Genomic DNA, 26,445 nt, shown 5'->3' with positions numbered 1-26,445 from the left:
CGGTGTGAAGATTAAGAGTTTTCCAAGTGAACTCTGGTGTTGCATATCTCACTATCTGTGTACGTCGTCGACTGGCAGCAGGAGTGATGCACACCGGCCCAAAGCAGAAAGTAGGTGTCATGCACCCAACCCAAAGCCATGTCTGCACTCAGAGACTCCTTGGCGAAGGAGAACGGCGCCTCAGCGGCCTGGGTCTGGCACCCTCCTTCACAGTCACAATCAGTAGGACGTGCACCGGCCGTCGCTGTGAATGACTTCAGCACATTTGCGGTCACAGGACATCACTGGTGTCTCACACTGCTCTGGGGGATTTTGGCCCACTCTTCTTCCAGTCTCTTCCACAGTTCTGTGACTGTTGTGGGTTTCTTGGCCATAACTTTGTCACCAAGGATTTTCCAGAGGTTTTCTATTGGGTTTAGATCAGGATTCTGGGCTGTGGCCATTTCATTGTTTCCAGGATCGGCTTTCCCCGTTTTGCTGGGTGACAGGGGGCATTGTCCTGCATGGAAATTGCTGCTGATTGAGTGACGAACGCAAGTAAGGAACCGCGAGTTGTGAAGAAGGTTCGGATCCACACTTGTATCACTCCGTCATGGAGCTGTATGAGAGGTCCAACTCCTGCTGCAGAAAACATTCCCCAAACCATGACACTTCCTCCACCGCCGCTCACTAACTTCTTAACACACTTTGGGTTCAGTCTTTCCCTTTTGTGGAAGAACATAATGTTTCCCATCAGACCCAAATAAATTAAACTTGCTTTCATCAGTAAAATGACCTGTGAACACTTCTCCTGGAATTGCTCGACAGTTCAGCTCTGAAAAGGGTAAGCTTAGATCTGTCTTGTCATACAGTGTCACGACGTGTAACAGCATTTGGACTGAAAGTCCACTCTGCAGTGACCAAACCTCTCATTAGCAGGAAGAACCACAAGGCTAGACTCACCTTTGGTGAGGAGCATGTTGTGTGGATAGAGGCTTTCAGTCCAAATGCTCTTACACGTCGTGACACTGTATGACAAGACAGTTCCTTACCCTGTTCAGTGCTGAACCGGTGAGCAGTTCCAGCTGCAGTGTGGAAGCTATTACCCATGGAGATTCTCTGCATTATCCTGTCCTCTCTTGCATTTGTCTTTCAAGGGCGACCAGCCTTATTGGGGGACTTGAAAGAGTTTGTGATGTTGTAAAGATGCAATATTCTCAAAATCACAGACTTGGAACAACCAACTTCTCTTTCTATGGCTGATAGGGTCACCCCTTTGGCCTTCATCTGGACGACCTGCTGCCGGAGGATTTCAGTCACTTTGGAACAGCAAAGTCAGTGCAAACTGGAAAGTTAGGAGCCAGTTACATAGGGTTTGTCAGATAATGAAGGCAATTAGCACCAAGTGCAGATTATCACCAATAACTAGCAGGGATCTGACAGTGTTCTCTAATTGTGATCCGTGTCATTTACATTTATCTCATTTACATTTTTATTATTTGCTTTACAATAAATTTAATTTATGAAATAAGTGAAAATCCTGCGGAAATAATCACATCGGACGACACAAGGACCGCAACATTTAGGAAATTGTGTGTTCTCTAATTTTGATCTCCAGTGTATATGATGTATGTGCTGTATGGTATGTTATATATATATCTATATATATAATTGCCTTATTCTGTCTGTCTGTCTGTCTGTCTGTCTGTCTATCTGTCTGTCTGTCTGTCTGTCATGCTCCGAAATTGTGTCCTTACGGTGACACAAAGCTGATTGGCCGCTGGGCTCGCCATGGCTCCGCCCCCCCACACGGATTGGCCTCTCTCCCCGGCTCTCTGCAGGCCCCGCCCCCCTCACGCAATGCACGCTCGCTCTGGCCCAACTGACAAGGAGCCGCGACTCCCAGGTGAGTACACACACACATCAGATCACACTCACTCTCACACTCACTCTCACACATCACACCTCACACATCACAACATGCTGGGATATCGCTTGCTTCTACACCGGCTCCGTCAGGATCCCGGCAGCGCCAGACATAACCTTGCGATGCTGGGATCTTGACGGAGGCCGTGAAAGCTGGTAACCATTATACACATCGGGTAACTAAGGTCCCTTAGTTACCCGATGTGTATCATAGTTACCAGTGTACACCGGCTCACACTCACTCTCACACACACCTCACACACACATCACATCGCATCCACACATCAAGGTCCTGCAGCGGCGGAAAATACAGACACATAACAGCACACACACATAACAGCACACACACACACATCACATCGCATCCACATACTCACAACATCCTGGGATATCGCTTGCTTCTCGGCGGCGGTACTGTGCTGTTAGCTTCCAGGACCTGCGGGAGGATCACATGGCCAGAAGCATGTGATATCCCCGGAAGTTGTGAGTATCAGCGCGTATGTGCGATATCGTCAGTGTCTGTGTGTGTGAGTGGATGCGATCGGGTGTGTGTGAGTGGATGCGATCGGGTGTGTGAGTGTCGGCAGAGGAGCACGGCGTGCTGGAGGAGGCTGGGAGCAGAGAGGCTGATCATGGGGAAGGCTGGGAGGGGGGAGGCTGATGCTGGGGGAGGCTGGGAGGGGGAGGCTGGGACGAGGGAGGCTGATGCTGGGGGAGGCTGGGAGGGGGAGGCTGGGACGAGGGAGGCTGATGCTGGTGGAGGCTGATGCTTGGGGAGGCTGATGCTGGGGGAGGCTGGAAGGAGAGAGGCTAATGCTGGTGGAGGCTGATGCTTGGGGAGGCTGATGCTGGGGGAGACTGGGAGGGGAAGGCTGATGCTGAGGGAGGCTGGGAGGAAGGAGGCTGGGAGGAGAGAGGATGATCCTAGGGAAGGCTGGGAACGGGAGGCTAATGCTGAGGGAGGCTGGAAGGAGAGAGGCTGATGCTGGGGGAGGCTGGAAGGAGAGAGGCTGATGCTGGTGGAGGCTGATGCTTGGGGAGGCTGATGCTGGGGGAGACTGGGAGCGGAAGGCTGATGCTGAGGGAGGCTGGGAGAGGGAGGCTGGGAGGAAGGAGGCTGGGAGGAGAGAGGCTGATGAAGGGGAGGCTGATGCTGGGGGAGGCTGGAAGGAGAGAGGCTGATGCATGGGGAGGCTGATGCTGGGGGAGACTGGGAGCGGAAGGCTGATGCTGAGGGAGGCTGGGAGGAAGGAGGCTGGGAGGAGAGAGGCTGATCCTGGGGAAGGCTGGGAAGGGGAGGCTGATGCTGAGGGAATCTGGAAGGAGAGAGGCTGATGCTGGGGGAGGCTGGAAGGAGAGAGGCTGAGGCTGGGAGGAGACAGGCTGATGCTGGGGAAGGCTGATGCTGAGGGAGGCTGGGAGGGGAAAGCTGATGCTGGGGAAGGCTGGGAGGACGGAGGCTGGGAGGAGAGAGGCTGATCCTGGGGAAGGCTGGGAGAGGGAGGCTGATGCTGGAGGAGGCTGGAAGGAGAGAGGCTGATGCTGGCGTAGGCTGATGCTGGGGGAGGCTGGAAGGAGAGAGGCTGATGCTGGTGGAGGCTGATGCTTGGGGAGGCTGGGAGAGGGAGGCTGATGCTGAGGGAGGCTGGGAGGAGGGAGGCTGGGAGAGGTAGGCTGAGAGAAGAGAGGCTGATGCACACACACACACACACACACACACACACACACACACACACACACACACACACACGCGTGCACTGCACAACACACCACACACTGGGAACCACAAACAACTGCCCTACACAGACACCCACACATACAGACAACGCTGCACACACACAACACCCAACACACAAACACCGCGGCACACACAAATATACGCACATACCGCACAACACACACATTGCACAAAACATACCTCCCCCAAAACACACCACACACACACAAACCGCGCAACACACACACAACGCTACAGACACACAGCGCTCCACAAACAACGCAACACACGCAACACACATACAACACCGCTCTCACCCCCCGTCACACCCAGACAACACCCAGAACATGTACAGCTCCTACACAAACACTTGGTAACTACACACAACAACATCTCTATATATATATATATAACAAAAATCATACATGAACTACACAATACGTAAATTCTAGAATACCCGATGCGTAGAATCGGGCCACCTTCTAGTATATATATATATATATATATATATATATATACAGATGGTGAGGATCTCTCCTGCGTGTGCATATATATATGATGTATGTGCTGTGTGTGTGTATATATATATATCCTGTATATACAGATGGTGAGGATCTCTCCCACATGTGCATATACTGTATATGATGTATGTGCCGTGTATATATATATATATATATATATATATATATACTGTATATACAGATGGTGAGGATCTCTCCCACATGTGCATATACTGTATATAATGTATGTGCCGTGTATATATATATGATATATGTGCTGTGTGTGTATATATATATACTGTATATACATATGGTGAGGATCTCTCCTGCGTGTGCATATACTGTATATGATGTATGTGCTGTGTGTATATATATATGATATATGTGCTGTGTGTATATATATATGATATATGTGCTGTGTGTGTATATATATATATACTGTATATACAGATGGTGAGGGTCTCTCCCACATGCCGCCCCGTTCTCAGCCTTGATCTGATTGCCTCTCACACAATGTACACCTGCGATCTGTCTCTATTACATCAGTGCAGGCAGAGCGCTCACTTATCCCAGGGCAGTCCTGCTCCGGAGCATAATTCTGCTATATTGTGGTTTACATGGGAAGAGATAATAATGAACAAGAGGTCGGCGAATGTCCTGATACGAGGTACAGAGGCGTCTGCCAGAATCCGCCATCAGCCGAGGCTCCTCGTCCCCGGGCGCAGGGAGGGAGCGCTGCTCTTGAAGGCAGGTTATTGCTTCTTTATTGAATACATCGCATTCTGAACATGAACATGACGGAGCCGCGACGTTCACAGAGCTGCACTCCTCTCCTGGGACTGTGTAATGCCTGAATAGCTCCGCACCTCCATTCACACACAGGTATATATATATATATATATATATATATATATATATATATATATATATATAGATAGATATACTGTATATATAGGTATGGATTTATACACTAATAGGTCTGAACACGAGTATTTACAGAGGGCCAGAGTCATGCGTCTATTAATCTCTGGAACAAACTTCTCCTGAGGCCTCCAATATCTCCAGTTTTTGAATCACTGTGTACACACACAGTATATCCTGCATTATACTCCAGAGCTGCACTCACTATTCTGCTGGTGCAGTCACTGTGTACATACATTACTGATCCTGCGTTACCTCCTGTATTATACTCCAGAGCTGCACTCACTATTCTGCTGGTGCAGTCACTGTGTACATACATTACATTACTGATCCTGAGTTACCTCCTGTATTATACTCCAGAGCTGCACTCACTATTCTGCTGGTGTAGTCACTGTGTACATACATTACATTACTGATCCTGAGTTATCTCCTGTATTATACTCCAGAGCTGCACTCACTATTCTGCTGGTGTAGTCACTGTGTACATACATTACATTACTGATCCTGAGTTACCTCCTGCATTATACTCCAGAGCTGCACTCACTATTCTGCTGGTGCAGTCACTGTGTACATACATTACATTACTGATCCTGAGTTCCCTCCTGTATTATACCCCAGAGCTGCACTCACTATTCTGCTGGCGCAGTCACTGTGTACCTTGGATAGTGATTTCAGCTCTGGAGTGTAATACAGGACCTTGCTCTGTGTAGCGGGCAGATCCTGCTCTGTTAGGTTTAATTAATGCGGCATCATTAGGCGAATTATAAAATGTAATCAGGAGTCTGGGATCTGACATTTTCCTGCTGTTTTATGGCTTCATTTGCAGACGAGATGTGAACTGTGAGACGTCGCCAGAAAGAAAAGGTGAACGACGCGAAAATCATTATTATGTTCCTCTAACGAAGCTCCAAGGATCCAACATTAACACCACCAAACACTAAATAGAGGAAGACAACACCGACACCGCACCGACCGAAGAGGATGTATCTAAAACTCTCCTGTGTGATACTGTCTGCTGAGCTGCGTATCTAATCCTCTCCTGTGTGATACTGTCTGCTGAGCTGCGTATCTAATCCTCTCCTGTGTGATACTGTCTGCTGAGCTGTGTATCTAATCCTCTCCTGTGTGATATTGTCTGCGGAGCTGTGTATCTAATCCTCTCCTGTGTGATACCATCTGCTGAGCTGTGTATCTAATCGTCTCCTGTGTGATATTGTCTGCGGAGCTGTGTATCTAATCCTCTCCTGTGTGATACTGTCTGCTGAGCTGTGTATCTAATCATCTCCTGTGTGATACTGTCTGCTGAGCTGTGTATCTAATCCTCTCCTGTGTGATACTGCCTGCTGAGCTGTGTATCTAATCCTCTCCTGTGTGATACTGTCTGCTGAGCTGTGTATCTAATCCTCTCCTGTTTGATACTGTCTGCTGAGCTGTGTATCTAATCCTCTCCTGTGAGATACTGTCTGCTGAGCTGTGTATCTAATCCTCTCCTGTGTGATACTGCCTGCTGAGCTGTGTATCTAATCCTCTCCTGTGTGATACTGCCTGCTGAGCTGTGTATCTAATCCTCTCCTGTGTGATACTGTCTGCTGAGCTGTGTATCTAATCCTCTCCTGTTTGATACTGTCTGCTGAGCTGTGTATCTAATCCTCTCCTGTGTGATACTGCCTGCTGAGCTGTGTATCTAATCCTCTCCTGTGTGATACTGTCTGCTGAGCTGTGTATCTAATCCTTTCCTGTGTGATACTGTCTGCTGAGCTGTGTATCTAATCCTCTCCTGTGTGATACTGTCTGCTGAGCTGTGTATCTAATCCTCTCCTGTGTTAGGCCCCTTTCACATGTCCATGAAAAAAAGCAGCAGCTGTGGGCTGATATTAGGGAGGGAAGGACCATGGTTATTTGGCCCTCCCCAGCCTAAAAAAGCACCCTGAAGTGGCTATTCCTGTTGCCCTGATGCGGTGGCAAACGAGATAATATATGGGGTTGATGCCAGCTCGGAATTGACAGCTGGCATTAGTCCTGGTATTAGAAATGGGTGGGCATCTGGAGACAACCCCATTACTAATCCAATAGGTGGAAATAAAAAACAGCCCTTCTTCACCAATTTATTTATTTATTTATTTTTAAAAAAGGTCCGTCGTAATCCATATCGAGATCCCACAATGTTCCCCAAAACCGAACCTGAAAGACAAAAAGAGATGAATATTAAAGAAATAAACACAAGAGACGTCCTCATTCACTAATTAATTTCCCTGCAAAATCCCTAATCCAGGTCCTCTGTAATCCATAAGGAGAGCCCCCGACCTCCGCACACTCACTGCACCAGCCTATGAAGAGCGGAATGTCCCTATAAGCCGGGAAAGCAGCCCCTGCAGCCTCACACACTGTGCTGTATGAGAACCGAGGCCGTGAACTGCGATGACCTCATGAGGTCACCACAGGTCACAGCACGTGGCTCACACAGTACAGTGTGTGAACCGCCGTGGGCAGTTATGAGTGGCTATGGGGACCATGAGTCAGGGGAGCCCAATGCCAGTGCCTGGCCCCGTCCCCTACAACATCACATATGCTATATGGAGTACGATGGGGGTGCATTATACTATATGGAGGACTATGGGGGGTGCATTATACTATATAGAGGACTATGGGGGGTGCATTATACTATATAGAGGAGTATGGGGGTTGATTTATACTATATGAGGGACTATGGGGGTGCATTATACTATATGGTGGACTATGGGGGTGCATTATACTATATAGAGGACTATGGGGGGTGCATTATAGTATATAGAGGACTATGGGGGGTGCATTATAGTATATAGAGGACTATGGGGGTGCATTATACTATATAGAGGAATATGGGGGTGCATTATAGTATATGGAGGACTATGGGGGGGTGCATTATAGTATATAGAGGACTATGGGGGGTGCATTATAGTATATGAAGGACTATGGGGGGTGCATTATACTATATAGTGGACTATGGGGGTGCATTTTACTATATAGAGGACTATGGGGGTGCATTATACTATATAGAGGACTATGGGGGTGCATTATACTATATAGAGGACTATGGGGGTGCATTGTAGTATATGGAGGACTGTGGGGGTGCATTATAGTATATGGAGGACTATAGGGGTGCATTATAGTATATTGAGGACTATGGGAGGTGCATTATACTATATGGAAGACTATGGGGGTGCATTATAGTATATGGAGAACAATGGGGGTGCATTATAGTATATGGAGGACTATGGGGGTGCATTAAAGTATATGGAGGACTATGGGGGTGCATTATAGTATATGGAGGACTATGGGGGTGCATTATAGTATGTGGAGGACTATGGGGGTGCATTATAATATATGGAGGACTATGGGGGTGCATTATAGTATATGGAGGACTATGGGGGTGTATTATAATATATGGAGGACTATGGGGGTGCATTATAGTATACTAGAAGGTGGCCCGATTCTACGCATCGGGTATTCTAGAATTTACGTATTGTGTAGTTCATGTATGATTTTTGTTATATATATATAGAGATGTTGTTGTGTGTAGTTACCAAGTGTTTGTGTAGGAGCTGTACATGTTCTGGGTGTTGTCTGGGTGTGACGGGGGGTGAGAGCGGTGTTGTATGTGTGTTGCGTGTGCATAGGGGGCCGTATTATAGTAGTTATATTCTTGTACATAGGGGCAGTATTATAGCAGTTATATTCCTGTATATAGGGGCAGTATTATAGCAGTTATATTCTTGTACATAGGGGGCAGTATTATAGCAGTTGTATTCCTGTATATAGGGGGCAGTATTATAGTAGTTATATTCTTGTACATAGGGGGCAGTATTATAGTAGTTGTATTCCTGTATATAGGGGCAGTATTATAGTAGTTATATTCTTGTACATAGGGGCAGTATTATAGCAGTTATATTCCTGTACATAGGGGGCAGTATTATAGCAGCTACTCCTGTGTAATCTTGCAGATTTGTGACTCAGCGCCCTCTTGTATGCAGTCGTCACTTGTTCTCGGTGCTTGTACATTGTCTTCTCGCTATAATGTACATTACTCACCTGTAATTTTCCTCTGCGCAGAGGTTACACACGCGGCGTATTCTGCGCTGGTGATTCAGATGATAATCACGGTGTTGGGGTTTTTTTTTATTAAAAGTCTTTTTTTTTTTTATAAAGCAAATGCTTTTTATTCCTGCGGTAACTTTCTATAATTTATTCTCACAAATATTTGACACTGAGTAAACTGAACATTTTACGTTTTTATAAACCAAAATATCAGAAAATCTGAAATTCTGAAAAACATTGAAATATCAATGGATAAATAGGAGAAAATGGAAAAGTACCAAAAGAATATAAAGGAGCCGAGCTATAAAAATCCAATGGTGGATGAGTGTATTGTAAAGAAAATGCAGCACCCCAAAAACGGGAAAAATAAGGGCCCTTTATTCAGACCTTATCATGTGGCAACATTTCGGTTATAAACAACTTTTCCTCGAAAGGAAAGAAGCAAAATCTTCCACATCATAACGGCTGAATAAAGGGCCATTATTTTTCCAATTTTTGGAGGCTGCACATTCTTTGCTTGATAGATAATAGCATTGCTTATTATCCTGTCTGAAGTCACCACTAGAGGGAGCTCTCAACAAACTGTGTTATCATTGAAATGAATGAAGAAATGCAATTCTTAATCTCCCCCTAGTGGTGACTGCAGACAGGATCTTATCATGTATCTCTGTATACAGGGAACTCCCCCTAGTGGTGGCTGCAGACAGGGTCTTATCATGTATCTCTGTATACAGGGAGCTCCCCCTAGTGGTGGCTGCAGACAGGATCTTATCATGTATGTCTGTATACAGGGAGCTCCCCCTAGTGGTGGCTGCAGACAGGATCTTATCATGTATCTCTGTATACAGGGAGCTCCCCCTAGTGGTGACTGCAGACAGGATCTTATCATGTATCTCTGTATACAGGGAGCTCCCCCTAGTGGTGGCTGCAGACAGGATCTTATCATGTATCTCTGTATACAGGGAGCTCCCCCTAGTGGTGACTGCAGACAGGACCTTATCATGCATCTCTGTATACAGGGAGCTCCCCCTAGTGGTGTCTGCAGACAGGATCTTATCATGTATCTCTGTATACAGGGAGCTCCCCCTAGTGGTGGCTGCAGACAGGATCTTATCATGTATCTCTGTATACAGGGAGCTCCCCCTAGTGGTGTCTGCAGACAGGATCTTATCATGTATCTCTGTATACAGGGAGCTCCCCCTAGTGGTGACTGCAGACAGGATCTTATCATGTATCTCTGTATACAGGGAGCTCCCCCTAGTGGTGTCTGCAGACAGGATCTTATCATGTATCTCTGTATACAGGGAGCTCCCCCTAGTGGTGACTGCAGACAGGATCTTATCATGTATCTCTGTATACAGGGAGCTCCCCCTAGTGGTGGCTGCAGACAGGATCTTATCATGTATCTCTGTATACAGGGAGCTCCCCCTAGTGGTGTCTGCAGACAGGATCTTATCATGTATCTCTGTATACAGGGAGCTCCCCCTAGTGGTGACTGCAGACAGTATCTTATCATGTATCTCTGTACACAGGGAGCTCCCCCTAGTGGTGACTGCAGACAGGACCTTATCATGCATCTCTGTATACAGGGAGCTCCCCCTAGTGGTGTCTGCAGACAGGATCTTATCATGTATCTCTGTATACAGGGAGCTCCCCCTAGTGGTGGCTGCAGACAGGATCTTATCATGTATCTCTGTATACAGGGAGCTCCCCCTAGTGGTGGCTGCAGACAGGATCTTATCATGTATCTCTGTATACAGGGAGCTCCCCCTAGTGGTGACTGCAGACAGGATCTTATGTATCTCTGTATACAGGGAGCTCCCCCTAGTGGTGTCTGCAGACAGGATCTTATCATGTATCTCTGTATACAGGGAGCTCCCCCTAGTGGTGACTGCAGACAGGATCTTATCATGTATCTCTGTATACAGGGAGCTCCCCCTAGTGGTGGCTGCAGACAGGATCTTATCATGTATCTCTGTATACAGGGAGCTCCCCCCTAGTGGTGTCTGCAGACAGGATCTTATCATGTATCTCTGTATACAGGGAGCTCCCCCTAGTGGTGACTGCAGACAGTATCTTATCATGTATCTCTGTATACAGGGAGCTCCCCCTAGTGGTGACTGCAGACAGGACCTTATCATGCATCTCTGTATACAGGGAGCTCCCCCTAGTGGTGTCTGCAGACAGGATCTTATCATGTATCTCTGTATACAGGGAGCTCCCCCTAGTGGTGGCTGCAGACAGGATCTTATCATGTATCTCTGTATACAGGGAGCTCCCCCTAGTGGTGACTGCAGACAGGATCTTATGTATCTCTGTATACAGGGAGCTCCCCCTAGTGGTGCCTGCAGACAGGATCTTATCATGTATCTCTGTATACAGGGAGCTCCCCCTAGTGGTGGGCTGCATACAGGATCTTATCATGTATCTCTGTATACAGGGAGCTCCCCCTAGTGGTGGCTGCAGACAGGATCTTATCATGTATCTCTGTATACAGGGAGCTCCCCCTAGTGGTGACTGCAGACAGGATCTTATCATGTATCTCTGTATACAGGGAGCTCCCCCTAGTGGTGACTGCAGACAGGATCTTATCATGTATCTCTGTATACAGGGAGCTCCCCCTAGTGGTGGCTGCAGACAGGATCTTATCATGTATCTCTGTATACAGGGAGCTCCCCCTAGTGGTGACTGCAGACAGGATCTTATCATGTATCTCTGTATACAGGGAGCTCCCCCTAGTGGTGACTGCAGACAGGACCTTATCATGCATCTCTGTATACAGGGAGCTCCCCCTAGTGGTGTCTGCAGACAGGATCTTATCATGTATCTCTGTATACAGGGAGCTCCCCCTAGTGGTGGCTGCAGACAGGATCTTATCATGTATCTCTGTATACAGGGAGCTCCCCCTAGTGGTGGCTGCAGACAGGATCTTATCATGTATCTCTGTATACAGGGAGCTCCCCCTAGTGGTGACTGCAGACAGGATCTTATGTATCTCTGTATACAGGGAGCTCCCCCTAGTGGTGCCTGCAGACAGGATCTTATCATGTATCTCTGTATACAGGGAGCTCCCCCTAGTGGTGGCTGCATACAGGATCTTATCATGTATCTCTGTATACAGGGAGCTCCCCCTAGTGGTGGCTGCAGACAGGATCTTATCATGTATCTCTGTATACAGGGAGCTCCCCCTAGTGGTGACTGCAGACAGGATCTTATCATGTATCTCTGTATACAGGGAGCTCCCCCTAGTGGTGACTGCAGACAGGATCTTATCATGTATCTCTGTATACAGGGAGCTCCCCCTAGTGGTGGCTGCAGACAGGATCTTATCATGTATCTCTGTATACAGGGAGCTCCCCCTAGTGGTGACTGCAGACAGGATCTTATCATGTATCTCTGTATACAGGGAGCTCCCCCTAGTGGTGACTGCAGACAGGATCTTATCATGTATCTCTGTATACAGGGAGCTCCCCCTAGTGGTGGCTGCAGACAGGATCTTATCATGTATCTCTGTATACAGGGAGCTCCCCCTAGTGGTGACTGCAGACAGGATCTTATCATGTATCTCTGTATACAGGGAGCTCCCCCTAGTGGTGGCTGCAGACAGGATCTTATCATGTATCTCTGTATACAGGGAGCTCCCCCTAGTGGTGACTGCAGACAGGATCTTATCATGTATCTCTGTATACAGGGAGCTCCCCCTAGTGGAGGCTGCAGACATGATCTTATCATGTATCTCTGTATACAGGGAGCTCCCCCTAGTGGTGGCTGCAGACAGGATCTTATCATGTATCTCTGTATACAGGGAACTCCCCCTAGTGGTGGCTGCAGACAGGATCTTATCATGTATCTCTGTATACAGGGAGCTCCCCCTAGTGGTGGCTGCAGACAGGATCTTATCATGTATCTCTGTATACAGGGAGCTCCCCCTAGTGGTGACTGCAGACAGGATCTTATCATGTATCTCTGTATACAGGGAACTCCCCCTAGTGGTGGCTGCAGACAGGATCTTATCATGTATCTCTGTATACAGGGAGCTCACCCTAGTGGTGGCTGCAGACAGGATCTATCATGTATCTCTGTATACAGGGAGCTCCCCCTAGTGGTGGCTGCAGACAGGATCTTATCATGTATCTCTGTATACAGGGAGCTCCCCCTAGTGGTGGCTGCAGACAGGGTCTTATCATGTATCTCTGTATACAGGGAGCTCCCCCTAGTGTTGGCTGCAGACAGGATCTTATCATGTATCTCTGTATACAGGGTGCTCCCCCTAGTGGTGGCTGCAGACAGGATCTTATCATGTATCTCTGTATACAGGGAGCTCCCCCTAGTGGTGGCTGCAGACAGGATCTTATCATGTATCTCTGTATACAGGGTGCTCCCCCTAGTGGTGGCTGCAGACAGGATCTTATCATGTATCTCTGTATACAGGGAGCTCCCCCTAGTGGTGGCTGCAGACAGGATCTTATCATGTATCTCTGTATACAGGGTGCTCCCCCTAGTGGAGGCTGCAGACAGGATCTTATCATGTATCTCTGTATACAGGGAGCTCCCCCTAGTGGTGGCTGCAGACAGGATCTTATCATGTATCTCTGTATACAGGGAGCTCCCCCTAGTGGTGACTGCAGACAGGATCTTATCATGTGTCTCTGTATACAGGGTGCTCCCCCTAGTGGTGGCTGCAGACAGGATCTTATCATGTATCTCTGTATACAGGGTGCTCCCCCTAGTGGTGGCTGCAGACAGGATCTTATCATGTATCTCTGTATACAGGGAGCTCCCCCTAGTGGTGGCTGCAGACAGGATCTTATCATGTATCTCTGTATACAGGGTGCTCCCCCTAGTGGAGGCTGCAGACAGGATCTTATCATGTATCTCTGTATACAGGGAGCTCCCCCTAGTGGTGGCTGCAGACAGGATCTTATCATGTGTCTCTGTATACAGGGAGCTCCCCCTAGTGGTGGCTGCAGACAGGATCTTATCATGTATCTCTGTATACAGGGAGCTTCCCCTAGTGGAGGCTGCAGACAGGATCTTATCATGTATCTCTGTATACAGGGAGCTCCCCCTAGTGGTGGCTGCAGACAGGATCTTATCATGTATCTCTGTATACAGGGAGCTCCCCCTAGTGGTGGCTGCAGACAGGATCTTATCATGTATCTCTGTATACAGGGAGCTCCCCCTAGTGGTGGCTGCAGACAGGATCTTATCATGTGTCTCTGTATACAGGGAGCTCCCCCTAGTGGTGGCTGCAGACAGGATCTTATCATGTATCTCTGTATACAGGGAGCTTCCCCTAGTGGAGGCTGCAGACAGGATCTTATCATGTATCTCTGTATACAGGGAGCTCCCCCTAGTGGTGGCTGCAGACAGGATCTTATCATGTATCTCTGTATACAGGGAGCTCCTCCTAGTGGTGACTGCAGACAGGACCTTATCATGTATCTCTGTATACAGGGAGCTCCTCCTAGTGGTGGCTGCAGACAGGATCTTATCATGTATCTCTGTATACAGGGAGCTCCCCCTAGTGGTGGCTGCAGACAGGATCTTATCATGTATCTCTGTATACAGGGAGCTCCCCCTAGTGGTGACTGCAGACAGGATCTTATCATGTATCTCTGTATACAGGGAGCTCCCCCTAGTGGTGGCTGCAGACAGGATCTTATCATGTATCTCTGTATACAGGGAGCTCCCCCTAGTGGTGACTGCAGACAGGATCTTATCATGTATCTCTGTATACAGGGAGCTCCCCCTAGTGGTGTCTGCAGACAGGATCTTATCATGTATCTCTGTATACAGGGAGCTCCCCCTAGTGGTGACTGCAGACAGGATCTTATCATGTATCTCTGTATACAGGGAGCTCCCCCTAGTGGTGTCTGCAGACAGGATCTTATCATGTATCTCTGTATACAGGGAGCTCCCCCTAGTGGTGACTGCAGACAGGATCTTATCATGTATCTCTGTATACAGGGAGCTCCCCCTAGTGGTGGCTGCAGACAGGATCTTATCATGTATCTCTGTATACAGGGAGCTCCCCCTAGTGGTGGCTGCAGACAGGATCTTATCATGTATCTCTGTATACAGGGAGCTCCCCCTAGTGGTGGCTGTAGACAGGATCTTATCATGTATCTCTGTATACAGGGAGCACCCCCTAGTGGTGGCTGCAGACAGTATCTTATCATGTATCTCTGTATACAGGGAGCTCCCCCTAGTGGTGGGTGCAGACAGTATCTTATCATGTATCTCTGTATACAGGGAGCTCCCCCTAGTGGTGGCTGCAGACAGGATCTTATCATGTATCTCTGTATACAGGGAGCTCCCCCTAGTGGTGGCTGTAGACAGGATCTTATCATGTGTCTCTGTATACAGGGTGCTCCCCCTAGTGGTGGCTGCAGACAGGATCTTATCATGTATCTCTGTATACAGGGTGCTCCCCCTAGTGGTGGCTGCAGACAGGATCTTATCATGTATCTCTGTATACAGGGAGCTCCCCCTAGTGGTGGCTGCAGACAGGATCTTATCATGTATCTCTGTATACAGGGTGCTCCCCCTAGTGGAGGCTGCAGACAGGATCTTATCATGTATCTCTGTATACAGGGAGCTCCCCCTAGTGGTGGCTGCAGACAGGATCTTATCATGTGTCTCTGTATACAGGGAGCTCCCCCTAGTGGTGGCTGCAGACAGGATCTTATCATGTATCTCTGTATACAGGGAGCTTCCCCTAGTGGAGGCTGCAGACAGGATCTTATCATGTATCTCTGTATACAGGGAGCTCCCCCTAGTGGTGGCTGCAGACAGGATCTTATCATGTATCTCTGTATACAGGGAGCTCCCCCTAGTGGTGGCTGCAGACAGGATCTTATCATGTATCTCTGTATACAGGGAGTTTCCCCTAGTGGAGGCTGCAGACAGGATCTTATCATGTATCTCTGTATACAGGGAGCTCCCCCTAGTGGTGGCTGCAGACAGGATCTTATCATGTATCTCTGTATACAGGGAGCTCCCCCTAGTGGTGGCTGCAGACAGGATCTTATCATGTGTCTCTGTATACAGGGAGCTCCCCCTAGTGGTGGCTGCAGACAGGATCTTATCATGTATCTCTGTATACAGGGAGCTTCCCCTAGTGGAGGCTGCAGACAGGATCTTATCATGTATCTCTGTATACAGGGAGCTCCCCCTAGTGGTGGCTGCAGACAGGATCTTATCATGTATCTCTGTATACAGGGAGCTCCCCCTAGTGGTGGCTGCAGACAGGATCTTATCATGTGTCTCTGTATACAGGGCGCTCCCCCTAGTGGTGACTGCAGACAGGACCTTATCATGTATCTCTGTATACAGGGAGCTCCTCCTAGTGGTGGCTGCAGACAGGATCTTATCATGTATCTCTGTATACAGGGAGCTCCCCCTAGTGGTGGCTGCAGACAGGATCTTATCATGTATCTCTGTATACAGGGAGCTCCCCCTAGTGGTGGCTGTAGACAGGATCTTATCATGTATCTCTGTATACAGGGAGCTCCCCCTAGTGGTGGCTGCAGACAGGATCTTATCATGTATCTCTGTATACAGGGAGCTCCCCCTACTGGTGGCTGCAGACAGGATCTTATCATGTGTCTCTGTATACAGGGAGCTCCCCCTACTGGTGGCTGCAGACAGGATCTTATCATGTATCTCTGTATTCAGGGAGCTCCCCCTAGTGGTGACTGCAGACAGGATCTTATCATGTATCTCTGTATACAGGGAGCTCCCCCTAGTGGTGGCTGCAGACAGGATCTTATCATGTATCTCTGTATACAGGGAGCTCCCTCTAGTGGTGACTGCAGACAGGATCTGATCATGTATCTCTGTATACAGGGAGCTCCCCCTAGTGGTGGCTGCAGACAGGATCTTATCATGTATCTCTGTATACAGGGAGCTCCCCCTAGTGGTGGCTGCAGACAGGATCTTACCATGTATCTCTGTATACAGGGAGCTCCCCCTAGTGGTGACTGCAGACAGAATCTTATCATGTATCTCTGTATACAGGGGGCTCCCCCTAGTGGTGTCTGCAGACAGGATCTTATCATGTATCTCTGTATACAGGGAGCTCCCCCTAGTGGTGTCTGCAGACAGGATCTTATCATGTATCTCTGTATACAGGGAGCTCCCCCTAGTGGTGTCTGCAGACAGGATCTTATCATGTATCTCTGTATACAGGGAGCTTCCCCTAGTGGTGGCTGCAGACAGGATCTTATCATGTATCTCTGTATACAGGGAGCTCCCCCTAGTGGTGTCTGCAGACAGGATCTTATCATGTATCTCTGTATACAGGGAGCTCCCCCTAGTGGTGGCTGCACACAGGATCTTATCATGTATCTCTGTATACAGGGAGCTCCCCCTAGTGGTGACTGCAGACATCTTATCATGTATCTCTGTATACAGGGAGCTCCCCCTAGTGGTGTCTGCAGACAGGATCTTATCATGTATCTCTGTATACAGGGAGCTCCCCCTAGTGGTGGCTGCACACAGGATCTTATCATGTATCTCTGTATACAGGTAGCTCCCCCTAGTGGTGACTGCAGACAGGATCTTATCATGTATCTCTGTATACAGGGAGCTCCCCCTAGTGGTGGCTGCAGACAGGATCTTATCATGTATCTCTGTATACAGGGAGCTCCCTCTAGTGGTGGCTGCAGACAGGATCTTATCATGTATCTCTGTATACAGGGAGCTCCCTCTAGTGGTGACTGCAGACAGGATCTTATCATGTATCTCTGTATACAGGGAGCTCCCCCTAGTGGTGGCTGCAGACAGGATCTTATCATGTACCTCTGTATACAGGGAGCTCCCTCTAGTGGTGACTGCAGACAGGATCTTATCATGTATCTCTGTATACAGGGAGCTCCCTCTAGTGGTGACTACAGACAGGATCTTATCATGTATCTCTGTATACAGGGAGCTCCCCCTAGTGGTGGCTGCAGACAGGATCTTATCATGTATCTCTGTATACAGGGAGCTCCCCCTAGTGGTGACTGCAGACAGGATCTTATCATGTATCTCTGTATACAGGGAGCTCCCCCTAGTGGTGTCTGCAGACAGGATCTTATCATGTATCTCTGTATACAGGGAGCTCCCCCTAGTGGTGACTGCAGACAGGATCTTATCATGTATCTCTGTATACAGGGAGCTCCCCCTAGTGGTGTCTGCAGACAGGATCTTATCATGTATCTCTGTATACAGGGAGCTCCCCCTAGTGGTGACTGCAGACAGGATCTTATCATGTATCTCTGTATACAGGGAGCTCCCCCTAGTGGTGGCTGCAGACAGGATCTTATCATGTATCTCTGTATACAGGGAGCTCCCCCTAGTGGTGGCTGCAGACAGGATCTTATCATGTATCTCTGTATACAGGGAGCTCCCCCTAGTGGTGGCTGTAGACAGGATCTTATCATGTATCTCTGTATACAGGGAGCACCCCCTAGTGGTGGCTGCAGACAGTATCTTATCATGTATCTCTGTATACAGGGAGCTCCCCCTAGTGGTGGGTGCAGACAGTATCTTATCATGTATCTCTGTATACAGGGAGCTCCCCCTAGTGGTGGCTGCAGACAGGATCTTATCATGTATCTCTGTATACAGGGAGCTCCCCCTAGTGGTGGCTGTAGACAGGATCTTATCATGTGTCTCTGTATACAGGGTGCTCCCCCTAGTGGTGGCTGCAGACAGGATCTTATCATGTATCTCTGTATACAGGGTGCTCCCCCTAGTGGTGGCTGCAGACAGGATCTTATCATGTATCTCTGTATACAGGGAGCTCCCCCTAGTGGTGGCTGCAGACAGGATCTTATCATGTATCTCTGTATACAGGGTGCTCCCCCTAGTGGAGGCTGCAGACAGGATCTTATCATGTATCTCTGTATACAGGGAGCTCCCCCTAGTGGTGGCTGCAGACAGGATCTTATCATGTGTCTCTGTATACAGGGAGCTCCCCCTAGTGGTGGCTGCAGACAGGATCTTATCATGTATCTCTGTATACAGGGAGCTTCCCCTAGTGGAGGCTGCAGACAGGATCTTATCATGTATCTCTGTATACAGGGAGCTCCCCCTAGTGGTGGCTGCAGACAGGATCTTATCATGTATCTCTGTATACAGGGAGCTCCCCCTAGTGGTGGCTGCAGACAGGATCTTATCATGTATCTCTGTATACAGGGAGTTTCCCCTAGTGGAGGCTGCAGACAGGATCTTATCATGTATCTCTGTATACAGGGAGCTCCCCCTAGTGGTGGCTGCAGACAGGATCTTATCATGTATCTCTGTATACAGGGAGCTCCCCCTAGTGGTGGCTGCAGACAGGATCTTATCATGTGTCTCTGTATACAGGGAGCTCCCCCTAGTGGTGGCTGCAGACAGGATCTTATCATGTATCTCTGTATACAGGGAGCTTCCCCTAGTGGAGGCTGCAGACAGGATCTTATCATGTATCTCTGTATACAGGGAGCTCCCCCTAGTGGTGGCTGCAGACAGGATCTTATCATGTATCTCTGTATACAGGGAGCTCCCCCTAGTGGTGGCTGCAGACAGGATCTTATCATGTGTCTCTGTATACAGGGCGCTCCCCCTAGTGGTGACTGCAGACAGGACCTTATCATGTATCTCTGTATACAGGGAGCTCCTCCTAGTGGTGGCTGCAGACAGGATCTTATCATGTATCTCTGTATACAGGGAGCTCCCCCTAGTGGTGGCTGCAGACAGGATCTTATCATGTATCTCTGTATACAGGGAGCTCCCCCTAGTGGTGGCTGTAGACAGGATCTTATCATGTATCTCTGTATACAGGGAGCTCCCCCTAGTGGTGGCTGCAGACAGTATCTTATCATGTATCTCTGTATACAGGGAGCTCCCCCTAGTGGTGGGTGCAGACAGTATCTTATCATGTATCTCTGTATACAGGGAGCTCCCCCTAGTGGTGGCTGCAGACAGGATCTTATCATGTATCTCTGTATACAGGGAGCTCCCCCTAGTGGTGGCTGCAGACAGGATCTCATCATGTATCTCTGTATACAGGGAGCTCCCCCTAGTGGTGGCTGCAGACAGGATCTCATCATGTATCTCTGTATACAGGGAGCTCCCCCTAGTGGTAGCTGCAGACAGAATCTTATCATGTATCTCTGTATACAGGGAGCTCCCCCTAGTGGTGGCTGCAGACAGGATCTTATCATGTATCTCTGTATACAGGGAGCTCCCCCTAGTGGTGGCTGCAGACAGGATCTTATCATGTATCTCTGTATACAGGGAGCTCCCCCTAGTGGTGGCTGCAGACAGGATCTTATCATGTATCTCTGTATACAGGGAGCTCCCCCTAGTGGTGGCTGCAGACAGGATCTCATCATGTATCTCTGTATACAGGGAGCTCCCCCTAGTGGTGGCTGCAGACAGGATCTCATCATGTATCTCTGTATACAGGGAGCTCCCCCTAGTGGTAGCTGCAGACAGAATCTTATCATGTATCTCTGTATACAGGGAGCTCCCCCTAGTGGTGGCTGCAGACAGGATCTTATCATGTATCTCTGTATACAGGGAGCTCCCCCTAGTGGTGGCTGCAGACAGGATCTTATCATGTATCTCTGTATACAGGGAGCTCCCCCTAGTGGTGGCTGCAGACAGGATCTTATCATGTATCTCTGTATACAGGGAGCTCCCCCTAGTGGTGGCTGCAGACAGGATCTCATCATGTATCTCTGTATACAGGGAGCTCCCCCTAGTGGTGGCTGCAGACAGGATCTCATCATGTATCTCTGTATACAGGGAGCTCCCCCTAGTGGTAGCTGCAGACAGAATCTTATCATGTATCTCTGTATACAGGGAGCTCCCCCTAGTGGTGGCTGCAGACAGGATCTTATCATGTATCTCTGTATACAGGGAGCTCCCCCTAGTGGTGACTGCAGACAGGATCTTATCATGTATCTCTGTATACAGGGAGCTCCCTCTAGTGGTAGCTGCAGACAGAATCTTATCATGTATCTCTGTATACAGGGAGCTCCCCCTAGTGGTGGCTGCAGACAGGATCTTATCATGTATCTCTGTATACAGGGAGCTCCCCCTAGTGGTGGCTGCAGACAGGATCTCATCATGTATCTCTGTATACAGGGAGCTCCCCCTAGTGGTGGCTGCAGACAGGATCTTATCATGTATCTCTGTATACAGGGAGCTCCCCCTAGTGGTGGCTGCAGACAGGATCTTATCATGTATCTCTGTATACAGGGAGCTCCCCCTAGTGGTGGCTGCAGACAGGATCTTATCATGTATCTCTGTATACAGGGAGCTCCTCCTAGTGGTGGCTACAGACAGGATCTTATCATGTATCTCTGTATACAGGGAGCTCCCCCTAGTGGTGGCTGCAGACAGGATCTTATCATGTATCTCTGTATACAGGGAGCTCCCCCTAGTGGTGGCTGCAGACAGGGTCTTATGTATCTCTGTATACAGGGAGCTCCCCCTAGTGGTGGCTGCAGACAGGATCTTATCATGTATCTCTGTATACAGGGAGCTCCCCCTAGTGGTGGCTGCAGACAGGATCTCATCATGTATCTCTGTATACAGGGAGCTCCCCCTAGTGGTGGCTGCAGACAGGATCTCATCATGTATCTCTGTATACAGGGAGCTCCCCCTAGTGGTGGCTGCAGACAGGATCTCATCATGTATCTCTGTATACAGGGAGCTCCCCCTAGTGGTGGCTGCAGACAGGATCTTATCATGTATCTCTGTATACAGGGAGCTCCCCCTAGTGGTGGCTGCAGACAGGATCTTATCATGTATCTCTGTATACAGGGAGCTCCCCCTAGTGGTGGCTGCAGACAGGATCTTATCATGTATCTCTGTATACAGGGAGCTCCCCCTAGTGGTGGCTGCAGACAGGATCTTATCATGTATCTCTGTATACAGGGAGCTCCCCCTAGTGGTGGCTGCAGACAAGATCTTATCATGTATCTCTGTATACAGGGAGCTCCCCCTAGTGGTGGCTGCAGACAGGATCTTATCATGTATCTCTGTATACAGGGAGCTCCCCCTAGTGGTGGCTGCAGACAGGGTCTTATGTATCTCTGTATACAGGGAGCTCCCCCTAGTGGTGGCTGCAGACAGGATCTTATCATGTATCTCTGTATACAGGGAGCTCCCCCTAGTGGTGGCTGCAGACAGGGTCTTATCATGTATCTCTGTATACAGGGAGCTCCCCCTAGTGGTGGCTGCAGACAGGATCTTATCATGTATCTCTGTATACAGGGAGCTCCCCCTAGTGGTGGCTGCAGACAGGGTCTTATCATGTATCTCTGTATACAGGGAGCTCCCCCTAGTGGTGGCTGCAGACAGGATCTTATCATGCACGTCTGTATACAGGGAGCTCCCCCTAGTGGTGGCTGCAGACAGGGTCTTATCATGTATCTCTGTATACAGGGAGCTCCCCCTAGTGGTGGCTGCAGACAGGATCTTATCATGTATCTCTGTATACAGGGAGCTCCCCCTAATGGTGGCTGCAGACAGGATCTTATCATGTATCTCTGTATACAGGGAGCTCCCCCTAGTGGTGGCTGCAGACAGGATCTTATCATGTATCTCTGTATACAGGGAGCTCCCCCTAGTGATGGCTGCAGACAGGATCTTATCATGTATCTCTGTATACAGGGAGCTCCCCCTAGTGGTGGCTGCAGACAGGATCTTATCATGTATCTCTGTATACAGGGAGCTCCCCCTAGTGGTGGCTGCAGACAGGATCTTATCATGTATCTCTGTATACAGGGAGCTCCCCCTAGTGGTGGCTGCAGACAGGATCTTATCATGCATGTCTGTATACAGGGAGCTCCCCCTAGTGGTGGCTGCAGACAGGGTCTTATCATGTATCTCTGTATACAGGGAGCTCCCCCTAGTGGTGGCTGCAGACAGGATCTTATCATGTATCTCTGTATACAGGGAGCTCCCCCTAATGGTGGCTGCAGACAGGATCTTATCATGTATCTCTGTATACAGGGAGCTCCCCCTAGTGGTGGCTGCAGACAGGATCTTATCATGTATCTCTGTATAAAGGGAGCCCCCCCTAGTGGTGTCTGCAGACAGGATCTTATCATGTATCTCTGTATACAGGGAGCTCCCCCTAGTGGTGGCTGCAGACAGGATCTTATCATGTATCTCTGTATACAGGGAGCTCCCCCTAATGGTGGCTGCAGACAGGATCTTATCATGTATCTCTGTATACAGGGAGCTCCCCCTAGTGGTGACTGCAGACAGGATCTTATCATGTATCTCTGTATAAAGGGAGCCCCCCCTAGTGGTGTCTGCAGACAGGATCTTATCTTGTATCTCTGTATACAGGGAGCTCCCCCTAATGGTGGCTGCAGACAGGATCTTATCATGTATCTCTGTATACAGGGAGCTCCCCCTAGTGGTGACTGCAGACAGGATCTTATCATGTATCTCTGTATACAGGGAGCTCCCCCTAATGGTGGCTGCAGACAGGATCTTATCATGTATCTCTGTATACAGGGAGCTCCCCCTAGTTGTGGCTGCAGACAGGATCTTATCATGTATCTCTGTATACAGGGAGCTCCCCCTAGTGGTGACTGCAGACAGGATCTTATCATGTATCTCTGTATACAGGGAGCTCCCCCTAGTGGTGGCTGCAGACAGGATCTTATCATGTATCTCTGTATACAGGGAGCTCCCCCTAGTGGTGGCTGCAGACAGGATCTTATCATGTATCTCTGTATACAGGGAGCTCCCCCTAGTGGTGACTGCAGACAGGATCTTATCATGTATCTCTGTATACAGGGAGCTCCCTCTAGTGGTGACTGCAGACAGGATCTGATCATGTATCTCTGTATACAGGGAGCTCCCCCTAGTGGTGGCTGCAGACAGGATCTTATCATGTATCTCTGTATACAGGGAGCTCCCCCTAGTGGTGGCTGCAGACAGGATCTTATCATGCATGTCTGTATACAGGGAGCTCCCCCTAGTGGTGGCTGCAGACAGGATCTTATCATGTATCTCTGTATACAGGGAGCTCCCCCTAATGGTGGCTGCAGACAGGATCTTATCATGTATCTCTGTATACAGGGAGCTCCCCCTAGTGGTGGCTACAGACAGGATCTTATCATGTATCTCTGTATACAGGGAGCTCCCCCTAGTGGTGGCTGCAGACAGGATCTTATCATGTATCTCTGTATACAGGGAGCTCCCCCTAATGGTGGCTGCAGACAGGATCTTATCATGTATCTCTGTATACAGGGAGCTCCCCCTAGTGGTGTCTGCAGACAGGATCTTATCATGTATCTCTGTATACAGGGAGCTCCCCCTAGTGGTGGCTGCAGACAGGATCTTATCATGTATCTCTGTATACAGGGAGCTCCCCCTAATGGTGGCTGCAGACAGGATCTTATCATGTATCTCTGTATACAGGGAGCTCCCCCTAGTGGTGACTGCAGACAGGATCTTATCATGTATCTCTGTATACAGGGAGCTCCACCTAATGGTGGCTGCAGACAGGATCTTATCATGTATCTCTGTATACAGGGAGCTCCCCCTAGTGGTGGCTGCAGACAGGATCTTATCATGTATCTCTGTATACAGGGAGCTCCCCCTACTGGTGGCTGCAGACAGGATCTTATCATGTGTCTCTGTATACAGGGAGCTCCCCCTACTGGTGGCTGCAGACAGGATCTTATCATGTATCTCTGTATTCAGGGAGCTCCCCCTAGTGGTGACTGCAGACAGGATCTTATCATGTATCTCTGTATACAGGGAGCTCCCCCTAGTGGTGGCTGCAGACAGGATCTTATCATGTATCTCTGTATACAGGGAGCTCCCTCTAGTGGTGACTGCAGACAGGATCTGATCATGTATCTCTGTATACAGGGAGCTCCCCCTAGTGGTGGCTGCAGACAGGATCTTATCATGTATCTCTGTATACAGGGAGCTCCCCCTAGTGGTGGCTGCAGACAGGATCTTACCATGTATCTCTGTATACAGGGAGCTCCCCCTAGTGGTGACTGCAGACAGAATCTTATCATGTATCTCTGTATACAGGGGGCTCCCCCTAGTGGTGTCTGCAGACAGGATCTTATCATGTATCTCTGTATACAGGGAGCTCCCCCTAGTGGTGTCTGCAGACAGGATCTTATCATGTATCTCTGTATACAGGGAGCTCCCCCTAGTGGTGTCTGCAGACAGGATCTTATCATGTATCTCTGTATACAGGGAGCTTCCCCTAGTGGTGGCTGCAGACAGGATCTTATCATGTATCTCTGTATACAGGGAGCTCCCCCTAGTGGTGTCTGCAGACAGGATCTTATCATGTATCTCTGTATACAGGGAGCTCCCCCTAGTGGTGGCTGCACACAGGATCTTATCATGTATCTCTGTATACAGGGAGCTCCCCCTAGTGGTGACTGCAGACATCTTATCATGTATCTCTGTATACAGGGAGCTCCCGCTAGTGGTGTCTGCAGACAGGATCTTATCATGTATCTCTGTATACAGGGAGCTCCCCCTAGTGGTGGCTGCACACAGGATCTTATCATGTATCTCTGTATACAGGGAGCTCCCCCTAGTGGTGACTGCAGACAGGATCTTATCATGTATCTCTGTATACAGGGAGCTCCCCCTAGTGGTGGCTGCAGACAGGATCTTATCATGTATCTCTGTATACAGGGAGCTCCCTCTAGTGGTGGCTGCAGACAGGATCTTATCATGTATCTCTGTATACAGGGAGCTCCCTCTAGTGGTGACTGCAGACAGGATCTTATCATGTATCTCTGTATACAGGGAGCTCCCCCTAGTGGTGGCTGCAGACAGGATCTTATCATGTACCTCTGTATACAGGGAGCTCCCTCTAGTGGTGACTGCAGACAGGATCTTATCATGTATCTCTGTATACAGGGAGCTCCCTCTAGTGGTGACTACAGACAGGATCTTATCATGTATCTCTGTATACAGGGAGCTCCCCCTAGTGGTGGCTGCAGACAGGATCTTATCATGTATCTCTGTATACAGGGAGCTCCCCCTAGTGGTGACTGCAGACAGGATCTTATCATGTATCTCTGTATACAGGGAGCTCCCCCTAGTGGTGTCTGCAGACAGGATCTTATCATGTATCTCTGTATACAGGGAGCTCCCCCTAGTGGTGACTGCAGACAGGATCTTATCATGTATCTCTGTATACAGGGAGCTCCCCCTAGTGGTGTCTGCAGACAGGATCTTATCATGTATCTCTGTATACAGGGAGCTCCCCCTAGTGGTGACTGCAGACAGGATCTTATCATGTATCTCTGTATACAGGGAGCTCCCCCTAGTGGTGGCTGCAGA

The 26,445-nt window shown here is 48.9% G+C and overlaps 1 long non-coding RNA gene across 1 annotated transcript in view; it reads left to right on the top strand.

The window, feature by feature from the left end:
- The first annotated feature begins 1,862 nt into the window (after positions 1-1,862).
- Positions 1,863-26,445, top strand: part of LOC142300963 (uncharacterized) — a 66,901-nt gene continuing 42,318 nt past the window's right edge. Inside the window, exons 1-2 of the long non-coding RNA XR_012752686.1 lie at positions 1,863-1,885; positions 5,870-5,907. This is a non-coding gene — a long non-coding RNA (uncharacterized LOC142300963). The remainder of the gene's footprint in view (positions 1,886-5,869; positions 5,908-26,445) is intronic.

The sequence above is a fragment of the Anomaloglossus baeobatrachus genome, chromosome 4, assembly GCF_048569485.1.
Source record: "Anomaloglossus baeobatrachus isolate aAnoBae1 chromosome 4, aAnoBae1.hap1, whole genome shotgun sequence".
NCBI lineage: Eukaryota > Metazoa > Chordata > Amphibia > Anura > Aromobatidae > Anomaloglossus > Anomaloglossus baeobatrachus.
Note: the sequence above shows the minus strand (reverse complement) of the source record. Positions and strands in the feature narration are given on the sequence as shown.